The sequence below is a fragment of the Cherax quadricarinatus genome, chromosome 68 (assembly GCF_038502225.1).
Source record: "Cherax quadricarinatus isolate ZL_2023a chromosome 68, ASM3850222v1, whole genome shotgun sequence".
NCBI lineage: Eukaryota > Metazoa > Arthropoda > Malacostraca > Decapoda > Parastacidae > Cherax > Cherax quadricarinatus.
This window is the reverse complement of record NC_091359.1, coordinates 2,279,558-2,299,627: the sequence shown is the minus strand read 5'-3', so window position 1 is coordinate 2,299,627 and position 20,070 is coordinate 2,279,558. Positions and strand designations below refer to the sequence as shown.

General features: G+C 44.3%; 1 protein-coding gene across 2 annotated transcripts in view; it reads left to right on the top strand.

The window, feature by feature from the left end:
• The window catches only part of LOC128697843 (synaptotagmin-4), a 93,196-nt gene that overhangs the window by 5,340 nt on the left and 67,786 nt on the right, over window positions 1–20,070 (top strand). The window lies entirely within an intron of this gene.

The following is a 20,070-nucleotide window of genomic DNA, read 5'->3' as shown; positions in this document are numbered from 1 at the left end:
AGAATTTTCGCCAACCAGTGACTTTTTTTTCAATCCAATACAGAAATTATATCCGGGAGACAATGGAAGACGAAGTAGTTCGTCCCTCAGCCTTGGATACGTGTTGATCCTACACTCCAGATCTACATAAACACAGTACTGAGTTCTTTGTAACAAGGACATTTACGAAATCATTATTATACAACATCTCACTAACAACGTAAAAGTCCTACAGGTAGCCTGCCACACTCTTCAGAACAAGGCAAAACACTGCACTACCTCCTGCTAGGTCAACCTCAACCTGCCACACTCTACCAAGGATCCACAAACCTGGCACTTATATCTATCCTATTGCTGGATAGTCATCTCAGTCTCTCGGGACTCCTAGGCGCATCTTCAACATTCTGGAGACGTGCTTTCCCCACATGTCCACCATAAGCATCAAGGACAAGAACATCGCTTACTTCAATATTACATCTTGATTTACCATCGACCCCACTGACACCGCCACTGACACACAAAAGAAAATCAATGAGACAAACCTGGCAGTTCTTTGCCAGGACTTGACGCAGATGACCGAGCTTTACGTCAACTTTCACTGCCTCAGACACATAGACAGCTTCTTCAAACAGTGCTCTGGCATGGTTACTGGCAGCCCTCTTAGTGTCAGACTTGCTAACATAGTCTTGAAACCCTAGAGACTAGAGGTTTCCACTAGAGGTTTCCACAAGAGGTTTCCACTCTATTGTTAACAACCTGACACTTACAATGGCTTGGCTTCGATATGTTGATGATATTTTGGTGTAAATCTTGGTAGTTGATACGACAAGCGTTTTAAGACGACACATGAGCAAACACTAAGATATTATTAGACAACATTTCGGCTCTGGGACCTCGATTACTTCTACTCGAGACTCCTTGATATCCACACTCTTAGCAGCAGGATGACAGTGTAGTCGTCTTGTCTGAAGGTTGAGGGACACACTTCAAACTTACCGTCCTTAAAGAACACAAAGGCACAATACCGTGACTGGAACAATACACAGATAACCCCCACATAGGAGAAAGAAGCTTATGACGAAGTTTCGATCTAACTCGGACCATTTACAAAGTCACTGTGACATTGTAATTGGTCCAAGTTGGATCGAAACGTCGTCGTAAGCTTTTCTCTCCTATGTGTGGGTTATCTGTATATTAACATCCTTCCCAACAACTAACAACAAGTGTCACAACCCAATCACTATATTTCTTTTTGTACAACTATGTATCATATCCAAATAAAAAATAAATAAAAGTAAATAAATAAAGAATTACTAATGATAGATCTGTGAGGCACTTGCCACTTTCCAACACCTATATACACCTACTGCAATGTTCCTGAGTCTTGTATCAGTCACCAACCTAAATCTGTATCCAAAAAGCTTTACTATGAGTTTGTCAACCACTAAAATAAAGTGTATCTATCACACTGGTCTCGTTGGCAGCGTGTGACACCTCGGATACTATCTACTACACGAGGGTCATTAAGGCTGCATCTCAAATGTTCACCACCAATCAAGAATACTTTAATACAGTAGGTAGTGATAAAATTCAACTCTAAGTGTAAATACACTGATACATACACCTCACACTGATACATACACCTCACACTGATACATACACCTCACACTGATACATACACCTCACACTGATACATACACCTCACACTGATACATACACCTCACACTGATACATACACCTCACACTGATACATACACCTCACACTGATACATACACCTCACACTGATACATACACCTCACACTGATACATACACCTCACACTGATACATACACCTCACACTGATACATACATCTCACACTGATACATACACCTCACACTGATACATACACCTCACACTGATACATACACCTCACACTGATACATACACCTCACACTGATACATACATCTCACACTGATACATACATCTCACACTGATACATACACCTCACACTGATACATACATCTCACACTGATACATACATCTCACACTGATACATACATCTCACACTGATACATACATCTCACACTGATACATGCACCTCACAGTGTATATATCTGGTAGTTAGGAGTTTCACATACAGATATTTATGCTGGGAGGGAGAAAGAATCGATCTATCCCGTATTATCCGTATTGGTTGCAGGTGTCGCAACCAGTATTACACATCTTATCGATTTTCTTATGTCATCATTATCATCTTTTTTCCTAATATATATATATATATATATATATATATATATATATATATGTGTGTGTGTGTGTGTGTGTGTGTGTGTGTGTGTGTGTGTGTGTGTGTGTGTGTGTGTGTGTGTGTGTGTGTGTGTGTGTGTGTGTGTGTGTGTGTGTGTCGTGCCGAATAGGCAGAACTTGCGATCTTGGCTTAAACAGCAACGCTCATCTTGCCATATAGGACAAGTGAAAATTTGTGTATGCAATAATTTCGCCAAAATCATTCTGAACCTAACGAAAAAATATATTTCATTGTGTTCGTTTAGTATTAAATTATTGTAAACGTATTTAAAATATATTTAGTTGGGTTAAGCTAAAATAAATTGCTTTTGTTATAATAAGGTTAGGTAAGTTTTCTAAGATTCTTTTGGTACAAAATTAAAATTTTTTACATTAACATTAATGAAAAAAATATATCTTTAAACGTATAAGAAAAAAATTCAGAAAGGACTTAATTTTAAATGAGTTCTTGCTAATTGACCAGTTTTACATATTCGGCACGACATATATTATATATATATATATATATATATATATATATATATATATATATATATATATATATATATATATATATATATATATATATATATACCTAACTGCCTACCTACCTGCCTACCTACCTCCCTACCTACCTGCCTGCCTACCTATCTACCTGCCTACCTACCTACCTGCCTACCTACCTGCCTAACTACCTGCCGGCCTACCTACCTGCCTACCTACCTACCTACCTGCCTTCCTACCTACCAACCTGCATGCCTGCTTGCCTACCTACCTTCCTGCCTGCCTGCCTACCTTCCTACCTACCTGGCTACCTACCTACGTACCTACCTCCCTGGCTGCCTACCTACTTACCTCCCTTACTACCTACCTACCTACCTACATGCCTACCTACCTACCTACCTGCCTGCCTGCCTGCCTGCCTGCCTGCCTGCCTACCTACATGCCTGCCTACCTGCCTACTTACCTATAAGCCTACCTACCTACCTGCCTGCCTGCCTACCTATCTGCCTGTTTGCCTACCTATCTGCCTGCCTACCTATCTGTCTACCTGTATATCTACCTGCCTTCCTACCTGCCTGCCTGCCTACCTATCTACCTACCTGCCTTCCTACCTATCTACCTACCTGCCTGCCTGCCTACCTACCTACCTGCCTACCTAAATGCCTGCCTACCTACTTGCCTGCCTGCCTGCCTGCCTACCTACCTACCTACCTACCTGCCTGCCTACCTACCTGCCTATCTACCTGTCTGCCTACCTACTTGCCTACCTACCTGTCTACCTACCTACCTACCTGCCTGCCTGCCTGCCTACCTACCTACCTACCTGCCTACCTACTTTCTTACCTGCCTACCTACCTGCCTGCCTACCTACCTGCCTGCAACCTACCTACCCTAACCTAACCTAACTGCCTGCCTACCTACCTGCCTGCCTACCTCCCTGCCTACCTATCTGCCTGCCTACCTGCCTGCCTACCTACCTGCCTGCCTGCCTGCCTGCCTGCCTGCCTGCCTACCTACCTACCTACCTGCCTACCTGCCTGCCTACCTACCTGCCTGCCTGCCTGCCTGCCTGCCTGCCTGCCTGCTTGCCTGCTTGCCTGCCTACCTGCCTGCCTGCCTGCCTGCCTGCCTGCCTGCCTGCCTGCCTGCCTGGCTGCCTGCCTGCCTGCCTGCCTACCTACCTGCCTGCCTGCCTGCCTGCCTGCCTACCTGCCTGCCTGCCTGCCTGCCTGCCTGCCTGCCTGCCTACTTGCCTGAACCATATTACTTATTAGTGTGCGTACTCACCTATATGTGGTTGCAGGGAGTCGAGTTACAGGTCCCGTGTGTGTGTGTCTGTGTGTGTAGAGAGAGAGAGAGAGAGAGAGAGAGAGAGAGAGAGAGAGAGAGAGAGAGAGAGAGAGAGAGAGAGAGAGAGAGAGAGAGAGAGAGAGAGAGAGAGAGAGAGAGAGAGAGAGAGAGCGAGAGAGCCTAGCTGGTTGTCATGGAACGTGTGCGCGCGCGCTTGTGAGCACATGTAGGGAGACAGCCTAGCCGGTTGTCATGGAGACAGTGACGTGAATACTGTTAACAGCACAAGCCTGTAACACTGCTGTAACACCAGCCTGAAACACTGCTCAAACACCAGCCTGAAACACTGCTCAAACACCAGCCTGTTACACTGCTGTAACACCAGCCTGAAACACTGCTGTAACACCAGCCTGAAACACTGCTCAAACACCAGCCTGAAACACTGCTCAAACACCAGCCTGTTACACTGCTGTAACACCAGCCTGTAACACTGCTGTAACACCAGCCTGAAACACTGCTCAAACACCAGCCTGTTACAATGCTGTAACACCAGCCTGAAACACTGCTGTAACACTAGCCTATAACACTGCTGTAACACTAGCCTATAACACTGCTGTAACACTAGCCTATAACACTGCTGTAACACTAGCCTATAACACTGCTGTAACACCAGCCTATAACACTGCTGTAACACTAGCCTATAAGACTGCTGTAACACTAGCCTATAACACTGCTGTAACACTAGCCAAAAACACTGCTGTAACACCAGCCTGAAACACTGCTGGAACACCAGCCTGAAACACTGCTGTAACACCAGTCTGAAACACTGCTGTAACACCAGCCTGAAACACTGCTGTAACACCAGCCTGAAACACTGTTGTAACACTAGCCTATAACACTGCTGTAACACCAGCCTGAAACACTGCTGTAACACTAGCCTGAAACACTGCTGTAACACTAGCCTATAACACTGCTGTAACACCAGCCAGAAACACTGCTGTAAGACCAGCCTGAAACACTGCTGTAACACCAGCCTGAAACACTGCTGTAACACTAGCCTATAACACTGCTGTAACACCAGCCTGAAACACTGCTGTAACACCAGCCTGAAAAACTGCTGTAACACCAGCCTGAAACACTGCTGTAACACTAGTCTATAACACTGCTGTAACACCAACCTGAAACACTGCTGTAACACCAGCCTGAAACACTGCTGTAACACCAGCATGAAAAACTGCTGTAACACTAGCCTATAACACTGCTGTAACACCAGCCTATAACACTTCTGTAACACCAGCCTATAACACTGCTGTAACACCAGCCTATAACACTGCTGTAACACCAGCCTACAACACTGCTGTAACACCAGCCTGAAACACTGCTGTAACACTAACCTATAACACTGCTGTAACACCAGCCTGAAACAGTGCTGTAACACTAGCCTGAAACACTGCTGTAACACTAGCCTATAACACTGCTGTAACACCAGCCTATAACACTGCTGTAACACCAGCCTATAACACTGCTGTAACACCAGCCTATAACACTGCTGCAACACCAGCCTGAAACACTGCTGTAACACTAGCCTGAAACACTGCTGTAACACTAGCCTGAAACACTGCTGTAACACCAGCCTGAAACACTGCTGTAACACCAGCCTGAAACACTGCTCAAACACCAGCCTGAAACACTGCTCAAACACCAGCCCGTTACACTGCTGTAACACCAGCCTGTAACACTGCTGTAACACCAGCCTGAAACACTGCTCAAACACCAGCCTGTTACACTGCTATAACACCAGCCTGAAACACTGCTGTAACACTAGCCTATAACACTGCTGTAACACTAGCCTATAACACTGCTGTAACACTAGCCTATAACACTGCTGTAACACTAGCCTATAACACTGCTGTAACACTAGCCAAAAACACTGCTGTAACACCAGCCTGAAACACTGCTGGAACACCAGCCTGAAACACTGCTGTAACACCAGTCTGAAACACTGCTGTAACACCAGCCTGAAACACTGCTGTAACACCAGCCTGAAACACTGTTGTAACACTAGCCTATAACACTGCTGTAACACCAGCCTGAAACACTGCTGTAACACTAGCCTGAAACACTGCTGTAACACTAGCCTATAACACTGCTGTAACACCAGCCTGAATCACTGCTGTAACACCAGCCTGAAACACTGCTGTAACACCAGCCTGAAACACTGCTGTAACACCAGCCTGAAACACTGCTGTAACACCAGCCTGAAACACTGCTGTAACACCAGCCTGAAACACTGCTGTAACACCAGCCTGAAACACTGCTGTAACACTAGTCTATAACACTGCTGTAACACCAGCCTGAAACACTGCTGTAACACCAGCCTGAAACACTGCTGTAACACTAGTCTATAACACTGCTGTAACACCAGCCTGAAACACTGCTGTAACACTAGCCTGAAAAACTGCTGTAACACCAGCCTGAAACACTGCTGTAACACCAGCCTGAAACACTGCTGTAACACTAGTCTATAACACTGCTGTAACACCAGCCTGAAACACTGCTGTAACACCAGCCTGAAACACTGCTGTAACACTAGCCTGAAAAACTGCTGTAACACCAGCCTGAAACACTGCTGTAACACCAGCCTGAAACACTGCTGTAACACTAGTCTATAACACTGCTGTAACACCAGCCTGAAACACTGCTGTAACACTAGCCTGAAACACTGCTGTAACACTAGTCTATAACACTGCTGTAACACCAGCCTGAAACACTGCTGTAACACTAGTCTATAACACTGCTGTAACACCAGCCTGAAACACTGCTGTAACACCAGCCTGAAACACTGCTGTAACACTAGTCTATAACACTGCTGTAACACCAGCCTGAAACACTGCTGTAACACTAGCCTGAAACACTGCTGTAACACTAGTCTATAACACTGCTGTAACACCAGCCTGAAACACTGCTGTAACACCAGCATAAAAACTGCTGTAAGTAAGTAAGTTTATTCAGGTATACACAAATACAGTTACATAGAATTATCATACATAGCAGCATATGTGTAGACAACCTGGGATAACCCAAAAAAGTCAGACTGAGTGGCCTATAACATTGCTGTAACACCAGCTTGTAACACTGCTGTAACACCAGCTTGTAACACTGCTGTAACACCAGCTTGTAACACTGCTGTAACACCAGCTTGTAACACTGCTGTAACACCAGCTTGTAACACTGCTGTAACACCAGCTTGTAACACTGCTGTAACACCAGCTTGTAACACTGCTGTAACACCAGCTTGTAACACTGCTGTAACACCAGCTTGTAACACTGCTGTAACACCAGCTTGTAACACTGCTGTAACACCAGCTTGTAACACTGCTGTAACACCAGCTTGTAACACTGCTGTAACACCAGCTTGTAACACTGCTGTAACACCAGCTTGTAACACTGCTGTAACACCAGCTTGTAACACTGCTGTAACACCAGCTTGTAACACTGCTGTAACACCAGCTTGTAACACTGCTGTAACACCAGCTTGTAACACTGCTGTAACACCAGCTTGTAACACTGCTGTAACACCAGCTTGTAACACTGCTGTAACACCAGCTTGTAACACTGCTGTAACACCAGCTTGTAACACTGCTGTAACACCAGCTTGTAACACTGCTGTAACACCAGCTTGTAACACTGCTGTAACACCAGCTTGTAACACTGCTGTAACACCAGCTTGTAACACTGCTGTAACACCAGCTTGTAACACTGCTGTAACACCAGCTTGTAACACTGCTGTAACACCAGCTTGTAACACTGCTGTAACACCAGCTTGTAACACTGCTGTAACACCAGCTTGTAACACTGCTGTAACACCAGCTTGTAACACTGCTGTAACACCAGCTTGTAACACTGCTGTAACACCAGCTTGTAACACTGCTGTAACACCAGCTTGTAACACTGCTGTAACACCAGCTTGTAACACTGCTGTAACACCAGCTTGTAACACTGCTGTAACACCAGCTTGTAACACTGCTGTAACACTAGCCTATAACACTGCTGTAACACCAGCTTTTAACACTGCTGTAACACCAGCTTGTAACACTGCTGTAACACCAGCTTGTAACACTGCTGTAACACCAGCTTGTAACACTGCTGTAACACCAGCTTGTAACACTGCTGTAACACCAGCTTGTAACACTGCTGTAACACCAGCTTGTAACACTGCTGTAACACCAGCTTGTAACACTGCTGTAACACCAGCTTGTAACACTGCTGTAACACTAGCCTATAACACTGCTGTAACACCAGCTTTTAACACTGCTGTAACACCAGCTTGTAACACTGCTGTAACACCAGCTTGTAACACTGCTGTAACACCAGCTTGTAACACTGCTGTAACACCAGCTTGTAACACTGCTGTAACACCAGCTTGTAACACTGCTGTAACACCAGCTTGTAACACTGCTGTAACACCAGCTTGTAACACTGCTGTAACACCAGCTTGTAACACTGCTGTAACACCAGCTTGTAACACTGCTGTAACACCAGCTTGTAACACTGCTGTAACACCAGCTTGTAACACTGCTGTAACACCAGCTTGTAACACTGCTGTAACACCAGCTTGTAACACTGCTGTAACACCAGCTTGTAACACTGCTGTAACACCAGCTTGTAACACTGCTGTAACACCAGCTTGTAACACTGCTGTAACACTAGCCTATAACACTGCTGTAACACCAGCTTTTAACACTGCTGTAACACCAGCTTGTAACACTGCTGTAACACCAGCTTGTAACACTGCTGTAACACCAGCTTGTAACACTGCTGTAACACCAGCTTGTAACACTGCTGTAACACCAGCTTGTAACACTGCTGTAACACCAGCTTGTAACACTGCTGTAACACCAGCTTGTAACACTGCTGTAACACCAGCTTGTAACACTGCTGTAACACTAGCCTATAACACTGCTGTAACACCAGCTTTTAACACTGCTGTAACACCAGCTTGTAACACTGCTGTAACACCAGCTTGTAACACTGCTGTAACACCAGCTTGTAACACTGCTGTAACACCAGCTTGTAACACTGCTGTAACACCAGCTTGTAACACTGCTGTAACACCAGCTTGTAACACTGCTGTAACACCAGCTTGTAACACTGCTGTAACACCAGCTTGTAACACTGCTGTAACACCAGCTTGTAACACTGCTGTAACACCAGCTTGTAACACTGCTGTAACACCAGCTTGTAACACTGCTGTAACACCAGCTTGTAACACTGCTGTAACACCAGCTTGTAACACTGCTGTAACACCAGCTTGTAACACTGCTGTAACACCAGCTTGTAACACTGCTGTAACACCAGCTTGTAACACTGCTGTAACACCAGCTTGTAACACTGCTGTAACACCAGCTTGTAACACTGCTGTAACACCAGCTTGTAACACTGCTGTAACACCAGCTTGTAACACTGCTGTAATAAGACAACAATAATGGTGGAACAAAAACTGATTTCAAAATGTCACTGAGTTGACGCCGAAGTACTGTGACCACTACCCTGTACTGTGACCACTCCCCTGTACTGTGACCACTCCCCTGTACTGTGACCACTCCCCTGTACTGTGACCACTCCCCTGTACTGTGACCACTCCCCTGTACTGTGACCACTACCCTGTACTGTGACCACTACCCTGTACTGTGACCACTACCCTGTACTGTGACCACTCCCCTGTACTGTGACCACTCCCCTGTACTGTGACCACTCCCCTGTACTGTGACCACTCCCCTGTACTGTGACCACTACCCTGTACTGTGACCACTCCCCTGTACTGTGACCACTCCCCTGTACTGTGACCACTACCCTGTACTGTGACCACTCCCCTGTACTGTGACCACTACCCTGTACTGTGACCACTCCCCTGTACTGTGACCACTCCCCTGTACTGTGACCACTACCCTGTACTGTGACCACTCCCCTGTACTGTGACCACTCCCCTGTACTGTGACCACTCCCCTGTACTGTGACCACTACCCTGTACTGTGACCACTCCCCTGTACTGTGACCACTGTGACCACTACCCTGTACTGTGACCACTACCCTGTACTGTGACCACTCCCCTGTACTGTGACCACTCCCCTGTACTGTGACCACTCCCCTGTACTGTGACCACTCCCCTGTACTGTGACCACTCCCCTGTACTGTGACCACTCCCCTGTACTGTGACCACTACCCTGTACTGTGACCACTCCCCTGTACTGTGACCACTACCCTGTACTGTGACCACTACCCTGTACTGTGACCACTCCCCTGTACTGTGACCACTACCCTGTACTGTGACCCTGTACTGTGACCACTCCCCTGTACTGTGACCACTCCCCTGTACTGTGACCACTCCCCTGTACTGTGACCACTACCCTGTACTGTGACCACTACCCTGTACTGTGACCCTGTACTGTGACCACTCCCCTGTACTGTGACCACTACCCTGTACTGTACCCTGTACTGTGACCACTCCCCTGTACTGTGACCACTACCCTGTACTGTGACCACTACCCTGTACTGTGACCACTCCCCTGTACTGTGACCACTCCCCTGTACTGTGACCACTACCCTGTACTGTGACCACTACCCTGTACTGTGACCACTACCCTGTACTGTGACCACTCCCCTGTACTGTGACCACTCCCCTGTACTGTGACCACTACCCTGTACTGTGACCACTACCCTGTACTGTGACCACTCCCCTGTACTGTGACCACTACCCTGCACTGTGACCACTACCCTGTACTGTGACCACTCCCCTGTACTGTGACCACTCCCCTGTACTGTGACCACTACCCTGTACTGTGACCACTCCCCTGTACTGTGACCACTACCCTGTACTGTGACCACTACCCTGTACTGTGACCACTCCCCTGTACTGTGACCACTACCCTGTACTGTGACCACTACCCTGTACTGTGACCACTCCCCTGTACTGTGACCACTCCCCTGTACTGTGACCACTACCCTGTACTGTGACCACTCCCCTGTACTGTGACCACTACCCTGTACTGTGACCACTACCCTGTACTGTGACCACTCCCCTGTACTGTGACCACTACCCTGTACTGTGACCACTACCCTGTACTGTGACCACTCCCCTGTACTGTGACCACTCCCCTGTACTGTGACCACTACCCTGTACTGTGACCACTACCCTGTACTGTGACCACTACCCTGTACTGTGACCACTACCCTGTACTGTGACCACTCCCCTGTACTGTGACCACTACCCTGTACTGTGACCACTACCCTGTACTGTGACCACTCCCCTGTACTGTGACCACTACCCTGTACTGTGACCACTACCCTGTACTGTGACCACTCCCCTGTACTGTGACCACTACCCTGTACTGTGACCACTACCCTGTACTGTGACCACTCCCCTGTACTGTGACCACTACCCTGCACTGTGACCACTACCCTGTACTGTGACCACTCCCCTGTACTGTGACCACTCCCCTGTACTGTGACCACTACCCTGTACTGTGACCACTCCCCTGTACTGTGACCACTACCCTGTACTGTGACCACTACCCTGTACTGTGACCACTACCCTGTACTGTGACCACTCCCCTGTACTGTGGCCACTACTCTGTACTGTGACCACTACCCTGTACTGTGACCACTACCCTGCACTGTGACCACTCCCCTGTACTGTGACCACTCCCCTGTACTGTGACCACTACCCTGTACTGTGACCACTACCCTGTACTGTGACCACTACCCTGTACTGTGACCACTCCCCTGTACTGTGACCACTACCCTGTACTGTGACCACTACCCTGTACTGTGACCACTCCCCTGTACTGTGACCACTCCCCTGTACTGTGACCACTACCCTGTACTGTGACCACTACCCTGTACTGTGACCACTACCCTGTACTGTGACCACTACCCTGTACTGTGACCACTACCCTGTACTGTGGCCACTACCCTGTACTGTGACCACTACCCTGTACTGTGACCACTACCCTGCACTGTGACCACTCCCCTGTACTGTGACCACTCCCCTGTACTGTGACCACTACCCTGTACTGTGACCACTACCCTGTACTGTGACCACTACCCTGTACTGTGACCACTCCCCTGTACTGTGGCCACTACCCTGTACTGTGACCACTACCCTGCACTGTGACCACTCCCCTGTACTGTGACCACTACTCTGTACTGTGACCACTACCCTGTACTGTGACCACTACCCTGTACTGTGACCACTCCCCTGTACTGTGACCACTACCCTGTACTGTGACCACTACCCTGTACTGTGACCACTACCCTGTACTGTGACCACTACCCTGTACTGTGACCACTACCCTGTACTGTGACCACTACCCTGTACTGTGACCACTACCCTGTACTGTGACCACTACCCTGTACTGTGACCACTCCCCTGTACTGTGACCACTACCCTGTACTGTGACCACTACCCTGCACTGTGACCACTATCCTGTACTGTGACCACTACCCTGTACTGTGACCACTACCCTGCACTGTGACCACTACCCTGCACTGTGACCACTACCCTGTACTGTGACCACTACCCTGCACTGTGACCACTACCCTGCACTGTGACCACTACCCTGTACTGTGACCACTACCCTGTACTGTGACCACTACCCTGCACTGTGACCACTACCCTGCACTGTGACCACTACCCTGCACTGTGACCACTACCCTGCACTGTGACCACTACCCTGCACTGTGACCACTACCCTGTACTGTGACCACTACCCTGCACTGTGACCACTACCCTGCACTGTGACCACTACCCTGCACTGTGGAATACATTATTACCTTCCCAACACCATATTCAGCAGAGCGAGGCTCTTCAGTACCGTCTCCAAGCAAACATTAAAAAATACCCAAGGGGAGTATCTAAGATTTGTTGTTAGTGTCTTCAAGATTGATGTTAAGAAGGTAATGTTGGTGTTAGTGTCTTCAAGATTGATGTTAAGAAGGTAATGTTGGTGTTAGTGTCTTCAAGATTGATGTTAAGAAGGTAATGTTGGTGTTAGTGTCTTCAATATTGATGTTAAGAAGGTAATGTTGGTGTTAGTGTCTTCAAGATTGATGTTAAGAAGGTAATGTTGGTGTTAGTGTCTTCAAGATTGATGTTAAGAAGGTAATGTTGGTGTTAGTGTCTTCAAGATTGATGTTAAGAAGGTAATGTTGGTGTTAGTGTCTTCAATATTGATGTTAAGAAGGTAATGTTGGTGTTAGTGTCTTCAAGATTGATGTTAAGAAGGTAATGTTGGTGTTAGTGTCTTCAAGATTGATGTTAAGAAGGTAATGTTGGTGTTAGTGTCTTCAATATTGATGTTAAGAAGGTAATGTTGGTGTTAGTGTCTTCAAGATTGATGTTAAGAAGGTAATGTTGGTGTTAGTGTCTTCAAGATTGATGTTAAGAAGGTAATGTTGGTGTTAGTGTCTTCAAGATTGATATTAAGAAGGTAATGTTGTTGTTAGTGTCTTCAAGATTGATGTTAAGAAGGTAATGTTGTTGTTAGTGTCTTCAAGATTGATATTAAGAAGGTAATGTTGTTGTTAGTGTCTTGAAGATTGATATTAAGAAGGTAATGTTGTTGTTAGTGTCTTCAAGATTGATGTTAAGAAGGTAATGTTGGTGTTAGTGTCTTCAAGATTGATATTAAGAAGGTAATGTTGTTGTTAGTGTCTTCAAGATTGATGTTAAGAAGGTAATGTTGGTGTTAGTGTCTTCAAGATTGATATTAAGAAGGTAATGTTGGTGTTTGTGTCTTCAAGATTGATGTTAAGAAGGTAATGTTGGTGTTAGTGTCTTCAAGATTGATGTTAAGAAGGTAATGTTGGTGTTAGTGTCTTCAAGATTGATGTTAAGAAGGTAATGTTGTTGTTAGTGTCTTCAAGATTGATGTTAAGAAGGTAATGTTGTTGTTAGTGTCTTCAAGATTGATATTAAGAAGGTAATGTTGTTGTTAGTGTCTTCAAGATTGATATTAAGAAGGTAATGTTGTTGTTAGTGTCTTCAAGATTGATATTAAGAAGGTAATGTTGGTGTTAGTGTCTTCAAGATTGATATTAAGAAGGTAATGTTGGTGTTAGTGTCTTCAAGATTGATATTAAGAAGGTAAAGTTGGTGTTAGTGTCTTCAAGATTGATATTAAGAAGGTAATGTTGTTGTTAGTGTCTTCAAGATTGATATTAAGAAGGTAATGTTGGTGTTAGTGTCTTCAAGATTGATATTAAGAAGGTAATGTTGGTGCACCAAGCACATCCATCTTGTTAACATTGTAGTTACAGATAACATGTAAACTGACTCTTTCATACTGATAAATAAATTGTTTTACTCTGTTCATTTTTATTTGTGTAATAAATACGCTTGTTTATAGTGTTAGATGAGTTGTTGTTTTAAATTTGCAGTGAACTTGATACCAAGAAAGTTCGTGTGTGTGTGTGTGTGTGGGGGCACAGGGGATGTAGCCTGGGAGCCGAGGGTCAGCCACCCTGAAAAACTTTTTAAACCACTGCTCTAATATAATAATAATAATAATAATAATAATAATAATAATAATAATAATAATAATAATAATAATAATAATAAAATAATCATCATCACGACAACAGCAATAAAATAATAATAATTTTGTGAAAATTAAGAGTACTGCTTTGTTATTTCTTCGTCAACAATTATAATTCTAGACTAGTGTGAGTTGTGTTAAGGGGCAGGTTGGGTAGGGTAGGGGGATAACTCTCATAAAATCCAGGGTAACACCTTGCCAGGTCTCACTGTTGTGTGTATGTGATCCAGCACTTGTTGTTGGGTCGTGTTTCTTGGTAGTCTCTGTATTATGTGGACACTCTTTCTACTTAGAACATCTCTTCATTCATTTGTCGAACACTTTATTGACTTACTTGTTATTGTTCGTCAGTTCTCCTTCCTGCCTCCTTTTGTCAGGTGAACTATCTCATCTTTTATTGAACTGTTTCTTGTGTTGTGGCTCTCAAGCAAGTGTGCTTCACTTAACCTTTGTTGCTATGTCACACTTCAATGGTTACTTATCATCTCTTTCTCTCTCTTTCTTTCTCGTCGTGTCCCTAACATGTTCGCTCAAAATTGTTATCTTTAACCATCTCCATCATCTTAGGTCCCCATTGTGTGTGTGTGTGAGTGTGTGTGTGTGTGTGTGTGTGTGTGTGTGTGTGTGTGTGTGTGTGTGTGTGTGTGTGTGTGTGTGTGTGTGTGTGTGTGTGTGTGTGTGTGTGTGTGTGTGTGTGTGTGTGTGTGTGTGTGTGTGTGTGTGTGTGTGTGTGTGTGTGTGTGTGTGTGTGTGTGTGAGTGTGTGTGTGTGTGTGTGACACTTCCTCTCAACACCTCTACCGCCTAAGGCTCCAAGTCAGAGGTCACACTCATGAGGTAAGGTCAAAGGTCAGTCATATGAGGCCGCATTAAAGGTCAAACTTCCATCACAGAGAACGAGAGGAAGAGTTACACTCATTCTGGTAACAACAACAACAACAACAACAACAACAACAACAACAACAACAACAACAACAACAATAATAATAATAATAATAATAATAATAATAATAATAATAATAATAATAATACTCTCAATAAGTAACATGAGAATTGTAACTAAAATCAAAAATCAAAATAGGATTATAATTTAGAGACCAACAATTTGATATATATTTGAACACCTGTTGATGTATATATGAACACCTGTTGATGTATATATGAACACCTGTTGATGTATATATAAACACATGTTGATGTATATATAAACACCTGTTGATGTATATATAAACACCTGTTGATGTATATATAAACACCTGTTGATGTATATATAAACACCTGTTGATGTATATATAAACACCTGTTGATGTATATATAAACACCTGTTGATGTATATATAAACACCTGTTGATGTATATATAAACACCTGTTGATGTATATATAAACACCTGTTGATGTATATATAAACACCTGTTGATGTATATATGAACACCTGTTGATGTATATATGAACACCTGTTGATGTATATATAAACACATGTTGATGTATATATAAACACCTGTTGATGTATATATAAACACCTGTTGATGTATATATAAACACCTGTTGATGTATATATAAACACCTGTTGATGTATATATAAACACCTGTTGATGTATATATAAACACCTGTTGATGTATATATAAACACCTGTTGATGTATATATAAACACCTGTTGATGTATATATAAACACCTGTTGATGTATATATAAACACCTGTTGATGTATATATAAACACCTGTTGATGTATATATAAACACCTGTTGATGTATATATGAACACCTGTTGATGTATATATGAACACCTGTTGATGTATATATGAACACCTGTTGATGTATATATGAACACCTGTTGATGTATATATAAACACCTGTTGATGTATATATAAACACCTGTTGATGTATATATGAACACCTGTTGATGTATATATGAACACCTGTTGATGTATATATAAACACCTGTTGATGTATATATGAATACCTGTTGATGTATATATAAACACCTGTTGATGTATATATAAACACCTGTTGATGTATATATGAACATCTGCTGATGTATATATAAACACCTGCTGATGTATATATGAACACCTGCTGATGTATATATGAACACCTGTTTATGTATATGTAAACACCTGCTGATGTATATATGAACACCTGCTGATGTATATATAACACCTGCTGATGTATATATGAACACCTGCTGATGTATATATAACACCTGCTGATGTATATATAAACGCCTGCTGATGTATATATAAACACCTGCTGATGTATATATAAACACCTGCTGATGTATATATGAACACCAGCTGATGTATATATAAACACCTGCTGATGTATATATGAACACCTGCTGATGTATATATAAACACCTGTTGATGTATATATGAACACCAGCTGATGTATATATAAACACCTGCTGATGTATATATAACACCTGCTGATGTATATATAAACACCTGCTGATGTATATATAACACCTGCTGATGTATATATGAACACCGGCTGATGTATATATAAACACCTGCTGATGTATATATAACACCTGCTGATGTATATTTGAACACCTGATGTATATATAAACACCTGCTGATGTATATATAAACACCTGCTGATGTATATATAAACACCTGCTGATGTATATATAAACACCTGCTGATGTATATATAAACACCTGCTGATGTATATATAAACACCTGCTGATGTATATATAAACACCTGCTGATGTATATATAAACACCTGCTGATGTATATATGAAAGACCTTACAGAATGAGAGACCTTACAGAATGAAAGACCTTACAGAATGAGAGACCTTACAGAATGAGAGACCTTACAGAATGAGAGACCTTACAGAATGAGAGACCTTACAGAATGAGAGACCTTACAGAATGAGCGACCTTACAGAATGAAAGACCTTACAGAATGAGAGACCTTACAGAATGAGAGACCTTACAGAATGAGAGACCTTACAGAATGAGAGACCTTACAGAATGAGAGACCTTACAGAATGAGAGACCTTACAGAATGAGAGACCTTACAGAATGAGAGACCTTACAGAATGAGAGACCTTACAGAATGAGCGACCTTACAGAATGAGAGACCTTACAGAATGAGAGACTTTATAGACTTACGAAGAGAACATATTGTTGGAGTGCGGACTGGTGAGTGTCAGTCAGCAAAACTAGTGAAACGATCCATGTTCCAGGAACAACTGTGTGTATGATCAATGTCTGCACTCCACAATGATGGTAAGACAAGCTACAATGACAGCAACAGTGGAGGAAAAAAGAAGCTGTGTGACCGATACCGTCCAGTATTAAGGCGTATTGTGTCAAAATGTCATGAGACTACAGCTGCAAGACTGACTGCAGAGATAAGTCAGCATCTTGTAAACTAGGTTTCTCAAAACAGTTCCTGGAGAGCTCCATGCAGTAAGATGCTCCATGCAGTAAGATGCTCCATGCAGTAAGATGCTCCATGCAGTAAGATGCTCCATGCAGTAAGATGCTCCATGCAGTAAGATGCTCCATGCAGTAAGATGCTCCATGCAGTAAGATGCTCCATGCAGTAAGATGCTCCATGCAGTAAGATGCTCCATGCAGTAAGATGCTCCATGCAGTAAGATGCTCCATGCAGTAAGATGCTCCATGCAGTAAGATGCTCCATGCAGTAAGATGCTCCATGCAGTAAGATGCTCCATGCAGTAAGATGCTCCATGCAGTAAGATATCATATTTGCTTTCTTTCAGAAGCAAATATTACACAACAAAAAATGGTGAAATGAACATAAGAACCGGACAACAGATCAATGGAAGAACGTTATTCACTCCAGCGAATCTTTCTTAACATTTTTGCCAAGTTGTGGCCGAGTTTACGTCCGGAGAGAAACTAAATATACTTATGACGCAGACCTGTCATGATTTGGGTAGCAATCCCGTGGATACTGTTGGCTCGGCACTAGTACTGCATGGTACGAGTAACACCCATATATATTTCTCGATTTTGGGTGACCAGGTTCATCCCATATTACAAATATTGTTTCCCAATGGTGGCGCTGTCTTCCAAGACGATAATGCACCAATGGTGGCGCTGTCTTCCAAGACGATAATGCACCAATGGTTGCGCTGTCTTCCAAGACGATAATGCACCAATGGTTGCGCTGTCTTCCAAGACGATAATGCACCAATGGTTGCGCTGTCTTCCAAGACGATAATGCACCAATGGTGGCACTGTCTTCCAAGATCATAATGCACCAATGGTGGCACTGTCTCCCAAGACAATAATCCACCAATGGTTGCGCTGTCTTCCAAGACGATAATGCACCAATGGTGGCACTGTCTTCCAAGACGATAATGCACCAATGGTGGCACTGTCTTCCAAGATCATAATGCACCAATGGTGGCACTGTCTCCCAAGACAATAATCCACCAATGGTGGCACTGTCTTCCAAGACGATAATGCACCAATGGTGGCACTGTCTTCCAAGACGATAATGCACCAATGGTGGCACTGTCTTCCAAGACGATAATGCACCAATGGTGGCACTGTCTTCCAAGACGATAATGCACCAATGGTGGCACTGTCTTCCAAGACGATAATGCACCAATGGTGGCACTGTCTTCCAAGATCATAATGCACCAATGGTGGCACTGTCTTCCAAGACGATAATGCACCAATGGTGGCACTGTCTTCCAAGATCATAATGCACCAATGGTGGCACTGTCTCCCAAGACAATAATGCACCAATGGTGGCACTGTCTCCCAAGACGACACTGCACCAATGGTGGCACTGTCTCCCAAGACGACACTGCACCAATGGTGGCACTGTCTCCCAAGACGATAATGCACCAATGGTGGCACTGTCTTCCAAGACGATAATGCACCAATGGTGGCACTGTCTTCCAAGACGATAATGCACCAATGGTGGCACTGTCTCCCAAGACGACACTGCACCAATGGTGGCACTGTCTCCCAAGACGACACTGCACCAATGGTGGCACTGTCTCCCAAGACGACACTGCACCAATGGTGGCACTGTCTCCCAAGACGACACTGCACCAATGGTGGCACTGTCTCCCAAGACAACACTGCACCAATGGTGGCACTGTCTCCCAAGACAACACTGCACCAATGGTGGCACTGTCTCCCAAGACAATACTGCACCAACCAAGCATCAGGAACCAGTTTCCTCCGGCACTGTCTCCCAAGACAACACTGCACCAACCAAGCATCAGGAACCAGTTTCCTCCGGCACTGTCTCCCAAGACAACACTGCACCAACCAAGCATCAGGAACCACTTTCCTCCGGCACTGTCTCCCAAGACAACACTGCACCAACCAAGCATCAGGAACCACTTTCCTCCGGCACTGTCTCCCAAGACAACACTGCACCAACCAAGCATCAGGAACCACTTTCCTCCGGCACTGTCTCCCAAGACAACACTGCACCAAC